General features: G+C 39.4%; 2 long non-coding RNA genes across 4 annotated transcripts; both read left to right on the top strand.

Annotated features, from left to right (window-relative positions):
- The first annotated feature begins 83 nt into the window (after nucleotides 1–83).
- On the top strand, nucleotides 84–5,854 carry LOC131632979 (uncharacterized). Of its 3 annotated transcripts, none has more exons than XR_009293204.1 (6): nucleotides 84–484; nucleotides 576–954; nucleotides 1,054–1,187; nucleotides 1,324–1,428; nucleotides 5,600–5,646; nucleotides 5,721–5,854. It is a non-coding gene; the product is annotated as an uncharacterized LOC131632979 (long non-coding RNA). The 3 variants fall into 3 exon arrangements; XR_009293203.1 differs by having other exon boundaries at nucleotides 85–484; nucleotides 1,054–1,225; XR_009293202.1 differs by having other exon boundaries at nucleotides 85–484; nucleotides 1,054–1,225; nucleotides 1,318–1,428.
- A 715-nt stretch (nucleotides 5,855–6,569) lies between these two features.
- Nucleotides 6,570–7,351, top strand: LOC131632990 (uncharacterized). The gene is made up of 2 exons (XR_009293206.1): nucleotides 6,570–6,665; nucleotides 6,871–7,351. It is a non-coding gene; the product is annotated as an uncharacterized LOC131632990 (long non-coding RNA).
- The last annotated feature ends 11,323 nt before the right edge of the window (nucleotides 7,352–18,674 follow it).

Raw genomic sequence — 18,674 nt, 5'->3', positions numbered from 1 at the left:
AAAAAAGGGAAAAATTGAAAACAATAAAGGGAAATATTCTAAAGACACTCACTACTTTTCAAGAGTCTAACCTAATATTTCCTCTCCTGTTCCTCGATCGTCGTCGATCCTCAGAAGATCTCGATCCTTCGCGATCACTCAAATGTTCCTTCACTTCATCACTCTCTGCCAGGTCCGTTTCTCTGTTCATCGCTCCCTGCTTCTCCGTTTCTCCTCTCTTCTCGTGTTCCTCATCTTCTTTGCAGTTGAACTAATCTACTATGTGTTCTAACAACAACAACCGAGAGCTGATTCGATCTCTCCATCATTTTGGATTTCGCTCTCGCTATACACAAACAATGAAACAACAGAACCAGGGAGATCAAAGAAAGAAACAACCATAACATGATAATACCCTTATCCCTTCAAAAACCCTAAGCCCCAAATTTCACTATTACTCAGATTTACAGTTACAAGCAACAGCAAAATAAAAATAACGATTCAGGTACTTGATCTTCTATTTCCAATTCTTATTCTTCGTCTCGAACTCTACTCGTCTTCTTCGTAACTCTATTGTTATTGATCTGTGTGCGCAGTCTGTGAGGGTACAAAATTGCGGTGTGGGTTGTGTTGTTGTGTTCGATTCCAACAAGATGTTTCGGTTTCTGAGTGTTTTTGGCTGTTAGGCTGTTGTGAGTGCGTCTTTTACAGGTTTGGAGTGATGGATTTATAGGTGGGTGAGTTAAGGTTGAGAGGTGGAGAAGTGTTTGGTTGCTGCTATGTAAAGAGTTTGTTTGTTCGTGCGAGAATCTGAGTATTTGAGCTTGGTTAAAGAGTGATTGAGAAGGGATTTTGGCAGAGGTTTGAGTATGAGATTGTTGGAGTTTGCAATGAGTTATGGTAGGATTTTCGTGGTGAATTTTTGCAGGGCTTTGAGAGAAGTAGGCAGAGGTTTGATGTTAGGGTTATCACCAGGTACTTGTCTTGTTTTATCTATGTATCTATTCATAAGTTAATTTCTTAGTAACGCTTGTGTATATATTATATGAAAAAAATTCTTTGGAATGTTTCCAGGTTCGGAAGGAAAAGAAATGGGGTGAAATTATTTCAGCACTAAAACTGGAAGGCAACAATGCAAGGCTATGTACTCAAGTTCAAAATTTCTACAGAAAGCTTCTATACAAGTTTGACAAACTTTACTTCTACAGGTTTCCTGCTTCTCAAACTGCATTTAGCAGCACCAAAGGTTTATTAATCTAAGAGACTAATTTGTGATTATTTTAAGTATATACATATATATTGTTTCATTGTATTCCGTTTTTGTTGCATTTTTGTAAGGTTCAGCTAAAAGGAAACAAGGATCAACATCAAGTTTATCCCAAATAATGGATGATGGAGATTATTCAACAGCAGCAGAGATATCCAAGGACTATCCTATCAATGTGACAGGTTATAAGAATATAATGAGAGGAAAACTTAATTCATTACCTGAAAATTTCAATTATTGATACTGATGATAGGAACTGGAAATTCAATTACAGCAATGAGTTTTGTGATCTAGCTACTTGATTTTTTCTTATTTGGTTGTTGGACTGAAAGATTTCTCCATCAATCTAATGTAGTTACCATTGAGTTCCCTTGTCTACAATTCTTCTTTTGTGCATGACTGAAAGACTGCCTGTTTCTTTGGACTGAAAATGCATTTGGTTCTTCCCAATCAATGTGTGCATCTTCTTTTGCTTGTGTGCTTTCATCTTCTTTGTAAACTTAAACCTTATTAGTTAAGGGATTATAAAGACATCAAGCCTTATATTAGACACACACACACACACCAAGTAGTACACATTTATCTCCTTTATTATCAAGTTTATTTCTGTTTAGATATTGAACATGCACATAAGCAATGCAGGGTTATACTCGGAAGTGATAAAGAGTTGGTCTATGAACATGCACATAAACAATGCAGGGTTATACTCGGAAGTGATAAAGAGTTGGTCTATGAACAGACTAAACTTCTTCTGGTGTCATATTTGTGACATTAAGAAAATAAACACTTCAACTAACTACATATGATCAAAAAGTCTTCGGCACACTATTAGTTGTTATTAGACTTATATATATGACACCAGAAGAAAAAGGCTGGGTTTCGTAGCTCCGTTTGCCAGGCTCATCAACTGAGATTCCCAATTGCCGGTATCATTGAGAACTTGTGATTCCGGTCAAGTCAACTACTTTAATTCAGCAGCTAGCCGGGTGATAAGTAGGACAAAGATCTCAGTCAGAATCAGAGAATTTCTCACTTGGCTAGTGAATTCAAGCTCTTTTTCTTTTGGATCGGATTCAGCCCCAGACCTTGGTACGCTGAGGTTAAGCTTTTCCCGGATTTCCTCTTAAAGCGGCGCAGCTCCCAAGGTGCATATTCTCATATAGAAACAAGCGAAGCGTAGCGAATCACATAGATAAGCCCCTACCTGCCAGCATCAACTCATATACCACGTGGAATGATAACCGAAGGGCTCAAGCAAAGGCCAATGGTGATAGATATAGATCCGGAACCCCAAGCATGGACACTTAGACATAATGGAAAGCTTGTTAGGAAAGTTCAACTGGAATAGAAGGCCGAAAAGACAAAAAGAAGGGACTTTCACATCGCCCCCGACACACCCACGAAAGGAACTGGAAGAAAGCAAAGAAGATTTCCACGCTCAGAACGAATGCAAGATCCACGGGACTCGATACAGCCGGGGACATCGGAAGTAGGGACCAGCGCAGAGTCGGGATCCCTTTGGTATAATCAACAAAGAGGAAATAATAGTAGGGAATCTCTATCTCATAAGATAGTAGTCGGAAAACTCATTATTGCCTGTCTTACAGTGTGTCTCTTGAGCAGTCTTTCCTACGCCACCGTCAGCGGTACTGAGCTAAGTCAACTATTTTGATAAGGGTAGATTCAATAAAATGAAATAAGACAACTGCTACTAAGAATCTAGTTTTCTAAACAGACAAAGATCCTTAGATTAGATTCCAGACCGAGGTAGCAAAGGCTACGCTTTGAAGGCAATCGAGACTTGCAAGCACAAGACGGCTGTGATTGGGTGATCAGCTCTGTACAGGGCAGAGGATCCCGTGAAGAGAGACACGCTACACTAGACCGATAGTGGCTACATACCATACGGATAAGACTTATCTCATACAATGGCTGTTCCAAAGAAGGAGAAGGATCGTATAGAAGAGCTGGTGGATCCCCAACTCTTGGGGAAAGTAGCCCAGCCTTCAACCATTATAGGATAGGGATGTAACTTCCGGTAATAAATAGCTAGTTCTGATTCACGTGTACCAGCCCCTCCTTATGCGTCCTTATACTATTATTCCTCCCCCTCATAGATTTACTGTTCTGTGCGAAGCTTGCAAAACCTATTAAGGGCATTTAGATTACGGTTGAGAAATTTCATAAGAGAAGAAAGCGTAGAAAGGAAATCCGCAGTCAATGAAACTGACTATTGACTATTTAAGTAAGACCAAGACCTGACATACGGAATACATAATAGAAGGTTCATCCATGCTTTTAACAATCTCTACTGTTACTGGTTAGCCCGACTTGCTGGCTTCTTTCATTCCTTCTCCCATTCCGTGTCTCCAACCCGCCATAGGGAACTTAGATGATTCATCCTAGCTTAATTAGGGCTTTCGCCCTTCAAGGTCTTAGGAATCGATTGAATCATCCCTGTACTTCTACTCGATAGAGTGATCGAATCGGACGCTGTGCCATTGATTGAATTTCAATAGGCTCTTAGATGGGCTTGTTGAGATAGGTCAGAATGAAGCAACCCCAGTGGAAGGAATATGCCCATAGGTGGATTAGAGAATAAGTCAATAAGTAAGATCGAAAGGGCAGGGAGATCTCTGGGGTAAAGACAAGGAGCCTAGCTAGGTCCCTAGTCACTAATCCGAATCTGCGGAAGAGGAAGAGGCACCCAACATATAAGAATCGGACTAAGAAAAGATGGATCCGTTTAAATGGTTGATGCTTTACAGGTCCCCCGCCTTCTCCTTGATCAAATAGTGTAAGGATAAATAAAACCCTATTATTTCCCTTTCTTTCTTTTGAAGTTCTTTCTTAGGTTTCTTCCTGTAATTTAAAGAATTTTAAGACTAGTTAGAGCATAAGGATTAGCAGAATCGTCAAAAAAAATTGTTATATGATATAAAGAAGAGGAAAAATTCCAATACTTATATATAGTACGAAGCACCCGTAGCACTTGCTAAGAGTTACCTAATTGATTGAATACCAGTAAATTTACCACAAATAATAGTATACTCATTTCCGCAACACAATTTAATTGCTTTGGATGCGGCTCCTTTAACTGCTAATCTTTTTCCACCCGAAGGCTAGTTAAACATATGTCGCAAAGAGTAGTATCTGAATCTGTATCTAATGAGGATACTGCAGCAGCGGCGGAGGCAGTGGTAGTCTTAAGGAATTCCCTCCTCGAGATAGTCGATATATAGAATTGTCCGCCTAAAAGAAAGAATCGCGAGTTTACTCGGAGCAGGCTTCCAAAAAGCCTTACAGTAAAGGTAAGTCATCCTATTCTGAGAATTAGCCTTAAGAGTAGCTAAGACGCCCCCTTCCCATTCATTTTCCCTTGGGATGGTCAAATTCATCTTTCTCCTATTTTAAAGCACTTTGATCTTATCTGACACTCGCAACTAACTACTCCCCTGTACATATAGGGAAGACCACTACTGAGACTGGAACTCAAAGGCCTCCAACGGTAACTTAAACTCCAGGTAAGGCGGAAGTACTTCAAAGACATATTTTACACTAGCTTTTGACCTAGAACCAGCTGACTTAACAGATGGATTGGCCTTGCCTACTTCAATGCCAATGGATAGGGGGCCTGGACCAACATCGAAAGAAAGTGCAACTTCTGGAACAGCTCCCTTAAAGAAAAGAAAGAAGAAATGGAAAGGAGTATTCCACGTGCATAATCCTTCACTTTTCTTAAAAGAAGGTAATCAAAAAAGAAAGAAGAAAAATTGGGCCATGTTTCCCGAGGGAGGCCGCCTTCTCTCAGGCCAGCAGTCTTCTACTTCTAGTCGACTGCTCTATGACGGGCTTCCCTGTATCCTGGGCTCTGCTCGCTCGTCTACGCTCTGACCCAGCAAGTAAGAATTGAAAGTCAACTCTTCCCAATTCCATTACTTTTACATAAATCTACAAACTAACTAGATGTGTATTCTCCCTCACAATTTTGTTCAAAGACATTAATTATGTTGGTTTATATCCTTCTTAACTCTTGCTTTGAATCTCCTAAACATTTGAATCACTTCATATTTTTCTTTCATAAAAAGTATATACATGTTTTTATACTAAAGTCATAAGTGAAAGTTATTAAGTACCTTTTATAAATGTTGGTGTTTGGACTCATTGACCATATATGTTGGAGTGCACTTCGATAACTTACAATGTTTCTTTAAGGAATATGTGTTTCCTATTTGTTTGTATATAAGGTTCATGTTTGTATTGAATGTTCATGGTGTTGTGTTTGTTCAATGTTGCATGATGATTTTTTTATTTGGATAAATATTCTTTAATGCCTGGTTCTTTGTTTTGCAGCATTGTCAGGGATCCTTATCTAGAAGAACATTTAAAGCTACTCATTGGTACTACATATTTTTCGCAAAAGACATACTGCACCACATTTCATTGTTATACTCAATCTCTTTTCTGCATGCAGGCCAAGAAAATATTTCCAACCGGCATCAGTACTATTATAAGGTATCTCAGTCTGTTAGCTATTTGTGTTTGAAATTCGTAATTATTATTTCTTTCAGTCTATTGGCTTCAAGATGGTTCTGACTTTGGTCTGACTCCTTATATATGCGTGAAAATTTTCTTTCTAGTTCTTCAATGCTCTGCTTTTACCTATATGTGCACTTGTCTCTAGAGGAAACCCTCCACCTAAGAAAATGAAGCCATTTTCTAGTGTAGTCTGATGAGATAGTCGAAAGGATGTGTTACTTAGAATGTGCGACGTATAGTTTCTTATTTTTATAAGAATCAAAATAAGGTTATATAAGCTAGTAATTTAGCCAAGCCATTTTTGGAGGCAGGTCAGCAAAAAGCCCCTGATGTGATTATTGCATTAGATTTCTAAGCATATAATAGATTTCCAATGAGAGGAGTGAAATGAATCAATGTTTCTCAATACAAAACTCTCTATAAGCTCCATAAAGTTTAATCTTTAGTGAATAAAGTTTTACTCATAAGTCCAATTACATATCAATGTTTAAATATATGTTTCATTATTGTTTTATAAGATAATAGTACAAATATGTGAATGGTAAATTTTTATTGGGTAATAGATATTTTTATGATAATAAGGAATTTGTTTTGTTATTCTATAATGTTTGGTGACTAACTTATATACACATGATGATGATAACTTCCCTGTACGTTGTCTAAGACTGGGTTTAGATTACTCATTTAGATTACAAAAGACTACTTCAAAACTCTTTTATGTTGATTCTTTAATCCGTCAGTTTTGTTCTGTTATTTTGCTAACAAACTTCTTGCATTCAAGCAGGGAGCTAAACAGTTATACATGAACCATCTGCGTCCCTTCTTGTTGAAGCATCAAGAGAGTCTTGATCGCGTTTTAGGCCTTGCATATTGTGAAGTGGTTTGTCCCATACTATTCAGTTTTTCCTTCAAATTATAGCAATAAAAATATCACGTTCCTATCAATGATGAAAACAATCTAGGAAGAATTGTGTACCTGGCAGAATGAAAATTTTCTCGGAACCCTGCTTTCAAATGAAGTGTTCATTTTCTATCTTTTGAAAGATAATAATATTTAACGGTTGAATTTGAATGACCACATGCAGATCAAGCTTTTTAGTTTATATCAAAAAGAGATCCAGTCAGTCAAGATCATGGTAGGAAAGATAATCGAATCAGGTGAAACACTATTTCTATGCTTTGCAATAGCTTTTGCTCGTTATGTAAGATACTAAACTGCAAATTGAGTTTCTCTATCTGTATGGATCAACTGATAAAATGTTGAGAAGCCCACCTACTGCATCAGGTAGATCATCACAACGTAGTTCAGTTGATGAATCTGCCACACCTTTCAATGCCGAGCCACACCTTAAATGTTGAAATCCTTTTTCTCTAAGAAAAAAACCATAAGCTTTCTCCTGATAGGATGTCATAGATAAATTTTCCGAGATTTGCTTTTTTGCAAAGATTGGAAGCTGTCAATATTTTTGTTGGTTTTATAGATTGACTTTTAATAATTGATTTATAATTTTGTTTGTCTGTTGATTTTATAGATTAACTTTTAATGAATGATTGTAGTGGAGTTCATGCTTGTATAATACATGTTGCTACACATTATTTTATACCCGGATAATACGAGGTTCATTATACTGAACGAATCAAAACTATGCAGACTCACAAATGATGAACTTAGATTATGCAGACCCACAAATGTGAACCTACATTATGCAGATTCACAATTCATTTGTCATTTAAATTTTGAAGTTCACGATTTATTGTTTAATGCTATGATTTGAATCGGTAAATTAAGGAAATCATATCCTATTCTCTATTTGGCGGTTGATAAACTTTCAGCAATAATTTCATCTCTATTAAGGAAATCATATAACCACGGTTTTAAATATGTGGTCATAACCAAACCGTGGCTATATCTTGAACCAAAATTGTATGTTAAACGTTAAATTGAAACCGTGGCTTTACCATATGGCCACAATTTTGTAATCATGGAAAATATAAACCGCGGCCTTAATCAAACTACCTAAACCGTGGCCTATAAAAGCCACGATTGTCAAAAAAACGTGGTATATACCAAAAAACCGTGGACTATACTTTAGGCCACGGCCGCATATCCCACAGTTGGATTTTCGTGGCCAAACTGTGGCCTCAGCGTTACGCCACGGTTATTTTGCATATAGCCTCGGTTTCTTGGGCGTGGCAGGAGACTTTTTTTTTTGTAGTGTGCAGACCTCTGTCTGGTTCCAAATGTTAAGATTCCTCACAAATTCAAAGTACCAGATTTCGAGAAGTACAAAGGGAATTCATGCCCACAAAGTCACCTCGTGATGTACGCTCGAAGGATGTCAACTCAGACTGATAATCAACAATTGCTCATTCATTATTTTCAAGACAGCCTGACTGGTGCTGCACTTAAATGGTACATGAACTTGGACAGTTCAGAGATTCGTACTTTTCGAGACCTCGGGGGGGCCTTCGTCAAACAGTATAAGTACAATCTGGATATGGCTCCCGACAGAGATCAACTCCGGGCCATGACTCAAAAGGATAAAGAGAGTTTCAAGGAATACGCTCAGAGATGGCGTGAAGTTGCTGCTCAAATTTGTCCTCCACTTGAAGAGAAAGAAATGACAAAAATCTATCTTAAGACTTTAAGTCCATTTTACTACGGACGAATGGTCGCAAGTGCACCCAGTGACTTTACCGAGATGGTAAACATGGGCGTACGTTTAGAAGAAGCAGTTCGAGAAGGACGCTTGAACAAAGAACTGAAATCTTCTATTGGTCCTAGGAAGTATGGAAGTTCTTTCCCAAAGAAAAAGGATCAAGATGTCAGCAATGTCTTGCACAAAGCAAAGAAGAAGTTTCCACCTCAAATTGCTACAATAACTCCGGTTGTTAACTCAGCACCAGCTTATCAACCTCAGGTTTCTCAACAACCATTTCAACAAAAGTCACAACAACCTCAGCAGCAGGTTCGACCTCCAAATTACAACAATCGGGTACCGAGGTATTTTACCTTTGACCCCGTACCAATGCCGTATGCGGAATTGTTTCCAGCACTAATGGAAAAAGGACTCATTCAGACAAGTAGTCCTCCAAATCCTACAAACAGTTCTTCACCTTGGTTCAAGGCTGACCAATCTTGTCCCTATCATCAGGGGGCACCAGGTCACAACATTGAGAACTGTCTCCCTTTCAAGACCGACGTTCAAAGATTAGTGAAGAGCGGAATGCTATCCTTCAAAGATACTAATCCTAACGTCCAAGCAAATCCTTTGCCGCATCACAAAGAAGCTTCAGTAAATCTGATAGATCAACACCCCAATGTCATTCAAATCTACGATATTCGTCAGATAAGGGAAAATCTCGTCAAAATGCACGTTAGACAAGCTGGGTACGGCCACGTACCACCTCACAACTACTTCAAATGTGAAATCTGTCCAAAGAATAATCAAGGATGTGCTGTAGTTCAAGTTGCATTACAAGAAGAAATGGACTTAGGATGGATTCAACGCATCCGAGTCAAAACTGAGTACGACATCAACATGGTTCAAGGATGTCCAGGAGAATACAAGATCTACAAAGTTGAAGATCTCGAAGGATCGGTAGTAAGGTTCCATAAATCTTTAAATGGACTTGCCTACTTTGGAACGGATTTTCATCCTTATAGTAGATGTAGAATTTGTCGAAGAAATTCACGAGGATGTTTGCGCGTCCGCAACGACATTCAGAAACTAATGGATGACAATACCATTACAGTTCTTGCCAACATAGAAGATGGTGAAGTCTTTATCGTATCTCCTCAGATTAATCAAGTTGAACCAATGCAAGTCAAGTATGACAGCAGGAAGACAGCAATTGCTCCATTAGTCATCTACTTACCAGGTCCTGTACCGTATGAGTCCAGCAAGGATATACCATACAAATACAACGCTACATTCATTGAAAATGGTAAGGAAATACCATTACCGTCTATTGTCAACATTGTTGATGTTAGTCGAGTCACTCGAAGTGGACGAGTCTTCAATAGAACAACAGAAAATGTGGAGAAGCCTTCTGACGAAGCGCCACATAAGCAAGACAATCATCCGACCAATGCTGTTCAAGCAAAAGAAAATGATGAGATCTTGAAATTAATCCAGAGGAGTGAATACAACATTATAGACCAACTGCTACATACGCCGTTTAGGATATCTGTTTTCTCCCTGCTATTGAGTTCTGAAGCTCATAGGGAAGCTCTACAGAAAGTTTTGGAACAAGCTTTCGTAGAACCTGGTGTTATCGTGGGGCAATTCAACAACATCGTTGCCAACATCTCCGCAGGAACTAACCTGAGTTTCTGTGACGAAGATCTTCCTGAAGAAGGAGTGGACCATAACCTTCCACTCAACATCTCAGTTAGCTGCATGGGTGATGTTCTCACAGGAGTCCTAATAGACAATGGATCCTCTCTCAACGTCATGCCCAAATCAACATTGTCAAGATTATCCTTCAAGGATTTCCCTCTAAGGGACAGTCACGTCATCGTCAAGGCGTTCGATGGATCGAGGAATTCAGTCTTTGGAGAAGTAGATCTTCCCATAACTATTGGACCTCACACTTTTAAAATTACTTTCCAAGTTATGGATATCCATGCAACATACAGTTATTTGCTAGGTCGCCTATGGATTCATGAAGCTGGGGCAACTACTTCAACACTTCATCAAAAACTAAAGTTCATACGAAATGACAAATTGGTAACCATATGTGGAGAACAAGCTCTGATCGTCAGCAGTCTATCATCATTCTCCGACATAGAACCAAAAGGAGTCGCTGGAACTAAATTCCAAGCACTTTCCTTGGATAAGGAAAAAGGAAAGGAGAAAGCAGCATCTATTTCTTCCTATAAAGATGCAATCCAAGTTGTAAAGGATGGCACTACCAGTGGTTGGGGGCACATTGAGATTCCTAACAACAAAAAGAACAGAACAGGAGTTGGATTCTTTCCAACATCAAAGGCTATTCCAAGAATTGAGGTAGTTCTTCTAATTCAAGAAACTTTCCGCAGCGGAGATTTTCTCCAACCTGTTCAACAAACAGTCAATACCATCGGTATGGAAAACACTGATGAAGAGGAATGGCTATCCTATCTCCACAGAACAGGATACATTTCCCTAACAGAGTCTGATTCACCTTGCTGTTATCCAACTAAAGGATCTGAAAGTAAGACTCAACCAAGCAGTAACGAAGTTACTAACAGCTTCACCACCAGAAGTCATGGTTCATCAGGAGAAGTTCCTCCTATCCCTGAAGAAACTTGGGATACATTAGGAGAACCGAGCGGAAAATTCGACTACATGGTGAAATACTACGCTCCTGAAAGTTCAAAAATCTCTCTTGAAGACATTGTTCCGACTGGATGGAACATTGATCATGAGTACTTTTCTCAACCAAGAGAGATATACAAACCTTGCTATTCATCATCAGCATCTGGTGAAGTCATCATTGAGGATTATATCCCCAAGTTACCCACAGAGACTACGGATTTAGAGTTCACATACCTAGTCAATGGCATCTTGGGAGAAGAGCAAGACCAAAATACAGAAGAGGATGATCTCGAAAGTGTCTCCGACAATGAGTCTCTCCATTCAGAATATTGGAAGTTTCCTCAAAAGAAAGTCCGACATACTCCACTTGGGAATGGGTATGCTCACACCGCTCAGTCTGCTGAAGCAGAAGAAGATCGTCTAAGTGTTGCAAAGATAGTGGTTGGTAAATCAAGACCTACCACAGGCCAGCTTAAGCCTAAGGTGACAGACTACCTAGTGCACAATGGGGTTCGCCACTATTGGACGACTGTTGAAGTTTCGACTGTTGTTCGCACTCCAAAGTAGGAACTTTCACCGTTATTTTGTCCTCTCACCATAGCCCAAGGTGAAGAGATGTTTCATAGGGCTTTGCATTTTACTATTTCTTAGGAAAATGTCCCTCTTTGCTTCGCCCAAAGCAATAGAGTTTTGTTTTATAGGGTCTTTGTTTCAAGAAGTGACTGTCGATAAATAAAAATGTCATTTTGTTTCTTCGTTAGTTTTTCCCTTTTCTTTTTTCGGAAATTGGTAATCCTAAAAAACACCCTTAAAAAACATCAAAATATTCCATTAACTGCATACACCGAGTCTTCCCTTGTTGTCTAAATAAAACTCATCACACATATGCAGATTAATCATAAAACACCCCGTTGAAACGTGCGATCGTATGACTTCTCCAAGCTTTGGGTTTCCTGTATTCGAGGCAGAGGAAGAAGAAGACGAAGAGATATGAAAGGAAATTTCTCGGTTACTTCAACAAAGGGAAGAGGCCATTCAACCATACAATGAGCCTATAGAGATCATTAACCTTGGTTCCGATGGAAATAGAAAAGAGGTTAAGATTGGAGCTTCACTCAGTTCAGAGATCAGAGAGAGTTTGATACAACTGCTCAAAGAATTCTCAGATGTCTTCGCTTGGTCTTATCAAGATATGTCAGGGTTGGATACCAGTATAGTGGAGCATCACTTACCATTGAAACCAGAATGCCCTCCGGTCAAGAAAAAATTGAGAAGAACTCATATGGAGATGGCAATGAAAATCAAAGAGGAAGTTCAAAAGGAAATCAACGCTGGTTTCCTCGTCACTTCAGAATACCCTCAGTGGTTAGCTAACATTGTTCTCGTTCCTAAGAAAGACAGAAAAATCCGCATGTGCATCGACTACAGAGATTTGAACAAAGCTAGCCCTAAGGATGACTTTCCTCTACCACATATTGATATGTTGGTTGACAGTACAGCAAAATCCAACGTTTTCTCATTCAGGGACGGATTTTCGGGATACAACCAAATCAAAATGGCACCTGAAGACATGGAGAAATAAGATTTTATCACCCCCTGAGGCACGTTCTGCTACCGCGTTATGCCTTTTTGACTAAAGAATGCAGAGGCAACATATCAAAGAGCCATGACTACACTTTTCCATGACATGATGCATAAGGAAGTGGAAGTCTATGTGGACGACATGATTGCGAGATCAGAAAATGAGGAAGATCACATACAGAATTTGACAAAGTTATTTCAACGCTTACGGAAGTTTCAGCTTCGCCTGAATCCCAACAAGTGTACCTTTGGTTTCTACTCAGGAAAACTCCTTGGTTTCATCGTCAGCAAATGAGGAATTGAAGTAGATCCAAACAAAGCCAAGGCAATTCAAGAAATGCCTTCTCCCAGAACCGAGAAACAATTTAGAGGATTTCTTGGACGTCTGAATTACATCTTGAGATTCATATATCTCATGACAGCAACAGTGCTCCAATTTTCAAACTTCTACAGAAAAACCAAAGTTGCGTCTGGACAGACGATTGTCAGAAAGCGTTCGACAGCATTAAGGAATATCTGCTCGAACCACCCATCCTGTCTCCTCCAGTGGAAGGAAGACCTTTGATAATGTACTTAACCGTCTTAGAAGATTCCATGGGTTGCGTCCTTGGACATCAAGACAAGACGAGAAGAAAAAAGCATGCCATCTATTACCTGAGCAAGAAATTCACTGACTGTGAATCCCGCTACTCCATGCTCGAGAAAACCTGTTGTGCTTTGGCCTGGGCTGCCAAGCGTCTCCGCCAATATATGATTCGACATACTACTTGTTTGATCTCCAAGATGGATCCAATCAAGTACATCTTTGAAAAGCCTGCCTTAACTGGGAGAATTGCCCGTTGGCAGATGTTGTTATCAAAATACGACATTGAGTATCACGCACTGAAAGCCGTGAAAGGAAGCATCCTAGCTGAGCACCTGGCTCACCATCCACTCAATGGTCATGAATCAACCAGTTTTGACTTTCCGGACGAGGACGTCATGTACCTCAAGATGAAAGATTACGACGAGCCGCTACCAGACGAAGGACCTGAGATAGGATCCCAGTGGGGCTTAATCTTTGACGGAGCTGTCAATGCTTATGGACGAGGAGTTAGGGCAATCATTGTTACCCCTCGAGTTACCCATATTCCATTTACCGCCAGATTAACTTTCAAGTGCACAAACAATGAGGCCGAATATGAAGCTTGCATCATGGGTCTCGAAGAAGCCGTGGATCTAAGAATAAACACTTGGATGTATACGGAGATTCTGCTTTGGTCATCAATCAAATCAAAGGAGAATGGGAAACACGCCAACCCGGGCTAATCCCTTACAAAGACTACGCGAGAAGATTGTTACCATTCTTCGACAAGGTAGATTTTCATCACATTCCTCGTGAAGAAAACAACTTGGCTGATGCATTAGCCACACTCTTTTCCATGATTAGGATAAATCATTGGAATGACATTCCTCGGATCGATGTTATGCGCCTGGATAGGCCCGCTCATGTTTTCACAGTAGAAGCAATCATCGACGACAAACGGTGGTATCACGACATCAAAAGCTTTCTTCAAAGGCAAGAGTACCCTCTTGGGACGTCAAAGAAAGATAGAAAAACTTTGAGAAAGTTAGCTGGAAGATTCTTCCTGAATGAAGATGTTCTGTACAAGAGAAATTTCGACATGGTTCTGCTCAGATGCGTTGACAAAAACGAAGCAGAAACACTCATGAGAGAAATACATGAAGGTTCCTTTGGTACTCACACCAACGGACATACCATGACAAGGAAAATACTGAGAGCAGGATATTATTGGCTGAAGATGGAGTCAGATTGCTACCAGTATGCAAAGAGGTGTCACAAATGTCAGATCTACGCCGATAGAATTCAGGTGCCACCATCTCTTCTCAACATACTCTCTTCCCCTTGGCCTTTCTCCATGTGGGGACAGCTATATCAGCAAAGAATGAAGAAAGCTTTCGACAAAAAGGTTTGACCTTGCACAATCAAAGAAGGTGACCTTGTACTCAAAAGATTCAATCATTTCTCACAGATTCGAGGGGCAAGTGGACTCCCAATTATGATGGCCCATACGTGGTCAAGAGAGCTTTCTCAGGAGGAGCCTTAATACTCACGACAATGGATGGAGAAGAATTCACCCGTCCTGTGAACATCGACGCAATCAAGAAATACTTCGCCTAAATAATTAAAAGAACAGCTCGCTAAGTTGAAAACTCGCAAAGAGCAACTTAGGCAAAAAAGAGCGTCTCGGTGAATCGAAAACCTGAAAGGGAGATTCAGGCAAAAGTTAGAGACATAAAAATATATAATCAATCCCGGTAGACTTAAAACCCAAAAGGGGTAGTCTACGCAAAAGTTAGGGATATATGGCAAGTAACTGTGTTCAGGACATACTTGATCATTCAGAAAATCCATAGCGGGGTATTCATCATCAGAAGGTCATCTTCTACGAAGCACGAATACAGCGCGATTCAGAGTGGAAGGGAAGGATAACGGTCGTCACGTTTCATCGTAGCCCTTTTTCCTGAAAATTACCAATTTCCAACTTTGTAAATACTCCATGGAATCAAGCCTTTGGCTGATTACCATTCCATAAATAACAATTCGAGCCTTGTGCCTTTTCTTTGCAATCGAGTCTTATCCAGTTTCTTAAAATGCATTTTTTAGGTCTGATAGTCATTTTTCTTGAAACAAACATTTTCAAAAATAAAATGAATTTACTTACAAAATAAAGGAGAAATTTCTTTCTAAGGTTTACAAACAATAGGAATAATGCAAACAGTTGCTCCAAAAACGGTTGAGACTCCGGGAACAAGTTTCCCCATGAGGTCGCTTTGCGAACATTTCCCGACTAAGGATCTTCACTTCAAATTATTTCACTCACTTCAAACAGCGGACAAACGGTAACCAGGTATCCCCAACAGAGTGCAAACTGCAAGAAGAAGACATCTTCTGATCAACAAAAATTCAAGTCACAGGATTTCACATCCGCGACAATTCTATTCACATTCACTTTACATTTTATAATCATCACAATATTCATGCATGCTTCACGCATCATATCATATGTCTGCATAGTTAAGATCATCTAGCTAGGCTTTGATCCTGCAATTACCCAAGACACGTGGACCTCAACTCGAGTTTCCCCGGCAAGTCAATAAAGTGCTTTCCTCGGCATGAGGACAGTTTGTATACCAGGAATTTCCCCAAGAGGATAACAAATGGTAATCTTCCTCAGGAAGATAGTTTGTTTACTTTTGGAAATCCCCAGCAAGTCGGCAAATGGTAATCCTCCTCAAAGAGATAGTTAGTTCACTTTTGGGATTCCCCAATCGAGATTCTCCTATCGAGCGACACTTGGCAATCTTCTTCAAGAAGATAGTTTGTTTCGCTTAAAAGATTTTTCGTAGAGTCAACGAATGGTAGTCTTCACCAAGAAGATAGTTCAGAATCCTCAGCAAAGTTGACAAATGGCAGTTTTCCTCCTGGAAAACAGTTTATCAACTCCCCAAGAAATGACAAATGGTAGTCTTCCTTCGGAAGATAGTTCACCCACTTTTGGATCTCCCCAACGGATTGACAGATTGTAGTCTTCCTCCGGAAGACAGTTTGTTCACTTCCAAGGCTTTCTCAGCATAAGTCGATGAATGGTAGTTTTCTTCCCGAAGACAGTTCGTCCACTTTCAAGCAAAGTCATTAGCTCCTCAAAAGGATGCATGATCATATGGTATTCCTTCAAAGACGTCAAGTTGGAAGGAAATCATGATGAAGTTTCTTAGTTGCCATCAAATGGTATCTCTCCAACAAGTTCTGGTGAGAAGTTTGATGAGGAAACAAACCCTTGGAGATTTTCTCTTCATCTGAGATATCTTCCAAAGTACGATAAAGTTTCTTAGTTGCCATCAAATGGTGTCTCTCCAACAAGTTCTGGTGAGAAGTTTGATGAGGAAACAAACCCTTGGAGATTTTCTCTTCATCCGAGATATCTTCCAAAAGATGATGAAGTTTCTTAGTTGCCATCAAATGGTATCTCTCCAACAAGTACTGGTGAGAAGTTTGATGAGGAAACAAACCCTTGGAGATTTTCTCTTCATCCGAGATATCTTCCAAAAGATGAAGAAGTTTCTTAGTTGCCATCAAATGGTATCTCTCCAACAAGTTCTGGTGAGAAGTTTGATGAGGAAACAAACCCTTGGAGATTTTCTCTTCATCCGAGATATCTTCCAAAAGATGATGAAGTTTCTTTGTTGCCATCAAATGGTATCTTTCCAACAAGTTCTGGTGAGAAGTTTGATGAGGAAACAAACCCTTGGAGATTTTCTCTTCATCCGAGATATCTTCCAAAAGATGATGAATTTTCTTAGTTGCCATCAAATGGTATCTCTCCAACAAGTACTGGTGAGAAGTTTGACGAGGAAACAAACCCTTGGAGATTTTCTCTTCATCCGAGATATCTTCCAAAAGATGATGAAGTTTCTTAGTTGCCATCAAATGGTATCTCTCCAACAAGTTCTGGTGAGAAGTTTGATGAGGAAACAAACCCTTGGAGATTTTCTCTTCATCCGAGATATCTTCCCAAAGATGATGAAGTTTCTTAGTTGCCAACAAATGGTATCTCTCCAACAAGTACTGGTGAGAAATTTGATGAGGAAACAAACCCTTGGAGATTTTCTCTTCATCCGAGATATCTTCCTAAAGATGATGAAGTTTCTTAGTTGCCATCAAATTGTATCTCTCCAATAAGTACTGGTGAGAAGTTTGATAAGGAAACAAACCCTTGGAAATTATCTCTTTATTTGAGATATCGTCCAAAATCACAACTGAGACTAGTTTCGTGATCGGACATCCGAAACAAGGGGAGGTTGGTTACCTTTTTCTAAGTAGTAAACACTTAGTCAAAGAAGATGGATCACGCATTTTACATTGCCATCCATTCACCAGAATCCGCATAACATATTTCTACGGGAGTTTGTCTCCCTACCCCCGCCGAGTGCGACAACGGTAATAAGTCATGAATGAACGTTTCATTATCGCTGCGACATCTCGAGGACGCCCAAAATTCGGGCATTCTTTGATATTTAAGTCTCTTTCCTGCGGGAGAAACCAAGATGACAATCTTTCTCCCTCCGGACGAAAGAAACTTAAATAGGGGCATCTGTCATACCCTAATTTTGACCCCCCCTGAGATGTCACACCTCCAAACATCTCATCAAACTCAAGACAGGTACTCAGAGTGTAACACCCCAAATCTACGCAATAAATTATGCAGAAAATCCGAGTATAAATTTCAAACAAGTTCATTTGAGGTATCACATATTCGTCATCTCAAAAACATTTATGGCTTACTTGCCTTCATATAGATACATAGCATAAGAATTTAAAACGATAATCAAATCATTACTAAAAATCACTTTGTTTAAATTCAGTAATTAACTCACAGCGAAATCAACAAACTTCATAACTATTTAAATCAAGTCGTAGCATCATTGCACGGTAACTTTAAGTTACAATTTAAACCAAAACCATATAAAAATTCAGCAAACGAATTAATAGTTAAAACAATCGTTTTATCCCCTCGAGTGCTACGTATCAGGGCAAGACACCAACTCGACTAACAACAACTAAAGACTTCATAAAATCACCTCAAAACTTCCACCGCTATCTTGAGTACCTGTCCGTTTCCCACGGTAAGGGAAACATCATTCAGAAGGGGTGAGATATCGAAAAATATAAACAAAAGTATGATAATTAATATGTTAGAATTAAATCATACAAAATTAGCACTTTACAACTTTCAGACGACAGCTATAACAACAATTTAAAACTGTACAGTTATAATAACAAAATCAACAACATAATAATAGTTATAACAACTATTTTTCATCTTCCAGACGGTACCTGTCACAACAAGTCATTAGCATAACAACTTATAATTACAACTTCACATTATCACAATTCACTTCACATCGTCATATTCAACAACAACTCAAGTCACATCACGTCA

This window comes from Vicia villosa, unplaced genomic scaffold (genome assembly GCF_029867415.1).
Source record: "Vicia villosa cultivar HV-30 ecotype Madison, WI unplaced genomic scaffold, Vvil1.0 ctg.001059F_1_1, whole genome shotgun sequence".
Lineage (NCBI taxonomy): Eukaryota > Viridiplantae > Streptophyta > Magnoliopsida > Fabales > Fabaceae > Vicia > Vicia villosa.
Note: the sequence above shows the minus strand (reverse complement) of the source record. Positions and strands in the feature narration are given on the sequence as shown.